The sequence below is a fragment of the Schistocerca gregaria genome, chromosome 2 (genome assembly GCF_023897955.1).
Source record: "Schistocerca gregaria isolate iqSchGreg1 chromosome 2, iqSchGreg1.2, whole genome shotgun sequence".
In the NCBI taxonomy this organism is placed as follows: domain Eukaryota; kingdom Metazoa; phylum Arthropoda; class Insecta; order Orthoptera; family Acrididae; genus Schistocerca; species Schistocerca gregaria.
This window is the reverse complement of record NC_064921.1, coordinates 310,955,546-310,959,418: the sequence shown is the minus strand read 5'-3', so window position 1 is coordinate 310,959,418 and position 3,873 is coordinate 310,955,546. Positions and strand designations below refer to the sequence as shown.

Here is a 3,873-nt window from a genome sequence, read left to right as displayed (position 1 = left end):
CGAGTCCCGTTCTGCCATCATATTTAAATCTCCCACGAAATTTTATATCAGTGGACAGGCTGATGCAGAATAAAAAAATTCACTGTGTAAACGTTCCCCATGCTGTGACTAAGCTACGTCCCAGAAATATCCATTCTTCCAGGAATGCTAGTCGTTCACGTTTCCCAGGAGAGCTTCTGTCAAGAATGGAACATAGGAGGTGGGCACTCGTCGTGACTCCTGCTTAGGTATCTTAGTCGGTGGAGGATTTGCCCACGGAGAGTGAAGGCCCCGAGCTCGAGCCGGCATACAGTTCTAATCTGCCAGGTAGTTTTATTCTGTGCACACTCCGCTGCAGAGAGAAAAATCCATTCAGGTCCTGCACGGGTTTCTTGGCAATCTTACGCACTCTTCTTCCGAAATAGTGGCTTCTTCAGGTAAGGTAAGTAGATATCATGCACACTTCTCCACAAATTATACCATAAAGTCTCAATAATATTGAGATCTGATGACTGAGGTGGCTAGAGACGATGCTAAAATTTATGTTCGAGCTCAAAAAACTAATGCTGGACGATGCTGTGCGAACAGTGGCCTTATCAACTGGAACACAGTATCACCGCTGGAGAAAAATGTTGTACCATGGGATGTATGTTATTAGTCTTCGAAGTTCTACTTATTTGCACAGCTACCAAGGGCTTGACAGATACAACGATATGGCTGCCACAACCATCACCGAACACTCGCCATATTTCACCCTTGGTATTTAAACTGTCCCTGAAGGCGGAAACGGTCTGAAACAAGATGCATGCAACCAAATTACTTTCTTCCATTGCTCCATAGCCAGGGTTTTATGGCTCTGGCATCATGTTTTCATTTAACAGCCATTTGCAACACTGATGATTGGTTTAGAAATTCCCCTACGGCAGATTGTTTCTGGCAAGAAATGCCTGTGTTTACTGGACTCTGGTGTGGTCCTTTGAACTCTATGGAGCTTTTTAGTGTAGCGGTACCAGACATACTACGTACATTCATTCTGTGGCTAGCTCATAGTCGGCACTCATTGTGTATGGTACAATGCCGTACTCAAACGGCGAATACTTGGTTAAGCACCTCCTTTACGACACAGCAGCAGGCAATGCACGAGCAGCAAAGTGCGGTATGTGGAATTGTTTAAAATAAAAAGAGTACCAAACCCTCAGACTCTCATAACTGTGGGCGGGAACTTAAGGGAATACGGCAGTCGTTTCGCGCCAGTGTTAGGTCCGCCTCAGCTGGATGGAGTGGATGTGGAGAACATCCTGGAAATGGTAGATGAAGATCCGACCATAAGTACCCACCGTACAAATCTCGCTGTAGGAGTTCATCTACATCTACAACAACATCGTGCCCCGAAAGCCACCTAATGGTGTGTGGTGGAGGGTACTTTCGATACCACTATCTTAGCCCTCTAACCCTGTTCCACTCGCGAATAGTGTGTGGGAAGAACGATTGTCGGGAAGCCTCTGTACTGGGACTAAGTTCTCCAATTTTTTCCACGTGGTCAGTGCGTGACGTGTATGTGGGGGGGGGAGAGTAATATTTTGTCCGACTCCTCCTGAAAAATGCTGTCCAGAAATTTCAATAGTAAATCACTCCGTGATGCACAACGCCTGTCTTGTAACGTCTGCCAGTGGAGTCTGTTTAGCATCTCCTTAGCGCTGTCTCAATAGCTAAAGATCCCGCGACGAAACGCGCCGCTCTTCGTTGGATCTTCTCTATCTCCTGTATCAGTCCTACCTGATAGGGATCCCAGACAGATGAACAACACTCTAGAATCGGGCGACCATGCGTCTTATAAGCCACTACTTTCGTGGAAGAGTTACAATCCTTAAGATTCTTCCGATGAACCTGAGTCTGTTGTCTGCTTCTCCCACTATCTGCTTTATATGGTCATTCCACTTAAGGTCGCTCTAGATAGTTACGCCTTGATGTTTTACGGCAGACGCTGTCTGTTGCTGTTTGTCATCAGTAGTGTAGCTGTCAATCGCAGGGCTCCTCCCTAGGAGAAAGCAGTACCACCCATTTCACCTGCAAAAGGTTCAGTAACTGACATCTGCAGATTGCCCTAGACGTCAGAATTTCTGTCTGTGGCTACTCGAGCGCCATGCTGCTGATGCACTGTTCCGTCTTCGCATACCGTGTTTTCGTCGTGAACGATCGTGGCACGCACGTACGGTAATACGAAAATCCTCGCAGAACTACAATGCGACAATATTAACATCGTTTTGCGGTGAACATTCTGTGTGGTATAGTGGTCGAACAGATTCTCAGTCCACGTGTTACTTATTCCGCATCGCCTGACCGGCAGAGTGTATCGACAGTTCTTGGAACATAAAGTGTGCGGTCTGCTTCACCACATCCCACTCGGTTGTTCATCAGTTTTGCTTACCTTGAGTAGTGGACATGTCATGCAGAACCAGTTGCTTGACCCGGCAGATCTCTGGATTTATATTTTTTTCAGCCGTCTAGAGCTGCTCCTGTATAGTGTTGCAACTAAGAATGCAGCACAGCTACACCAGCTAGTTGAACATGGCCTCGCAACTGCGTAGAATGTTGTGAACGGAGCTTCCAACATTTCGACAGAGGTGAGACGTCGAACCTTCGTCTACTTGGATATTATTTTGCACATATTCTGTAGTAATTGTACAGTACATAGCACACTTCGAATTCAGGCCTGAAGTGGTCCATCGGGACCATCCGACCGCCGTGTCGTCCTCAGATGAGGATGCGGATAGGAGGGGCGTGGCGTCAGCACACCGCACTCCCAGTCGTTATGATGGTTTTCTTTGACCGGAGCCGCTACTATTCGGTCGAGTAGCTCTTCAGTTGCCATCACGAGACTGAGTTCACCCCGAAAAAATGGTAACAGCGCATGGCGTCCCGGATGGTCACCCATCCAAGTGCTGGCCACGCCCGACTGCGCTTAAATTCGATGATCTGACGGGAAACAGTGTATCCACTGTGGCAAGGCCGTTGCCCGTACGCTACATAGCTATGTTAAATTTCGGGTCCCTTCTTGTTGTTGCTTTCTGTGGAGAATTATTTTTGTTTTGCTTGTGTTGCACGTTTGATACGTACTCTACTACATAACTAAATAAATCAATTTCAGACAGTACATTATTTGACATGTTATCTTACTTTGATGAGTACTTTACACCTAAGAAGTGTGTAAAGTAACTCGCCCTGTGTAAAGGATTTAGCAGACAATGTGCCCAGCTCTATTTGATTGTTTGCATACCATGCAGGAAAATTATCAGAAGAGAGAATTGCATAACAATTCAGGAAAGATATGTGAATGTTACGATAAATTTCACTTGAACATTAACAGTAAAAAGTGTGAGGTTGATGGTACGAACACTGGAAAATATCCGTTAAATTTAGGGTACACGATTTCCGACTTAAACTTCAAGGTTTTAGATTCACCTCAACACTTGGGGATTACAATTGCAACGTGATATGAAACCATCACATGTCGTCACGAAAGCGAAACAATGCTGTCATTAACAGAACACTTAGACAATGAAAGAATTCCCCCTAACAGATTGCCTTTACGAATATAATTTCTCTTCTATTGTAGTAGAGCTGCGCGGTATGCGATACTAACCGGAAAGGGTTGACCGAGGACGTGGAAACAAATCAAATAGGGAAAGTTTATTTTTGTAATATCATGAAAAAAGAGAGTGCATCACGGATGTGATAAGTTATTTATCACATCCGTGATACACTCTCATCTGTTTCGCGATATTCCAGTGATTTAATCGACGGCTTTTCGTTTCGTTTCGTTTACGTGTATATATGTTTTAAATTGATGGACGCGAAACGGCGAGCTTCTTATTACTTTGACACTAGTTAAAG

The 3,873-nt window shown here is 45.0% G+C and overlaps 1 pseudogene; it reads right to left on the bottom strand.

Moving 5' to 3' along the window:
- Positions 1-2,878: 2,878 nt before the first annotated feature.
- LOC126337455 (5S ribosomal RNA) lies at positions 2,879-2,996 on the bottom strand (annotated as a pseudogene).
- Between the last annotated feature and the right edge of the window lie 877 nt (positions 2,997-3,873).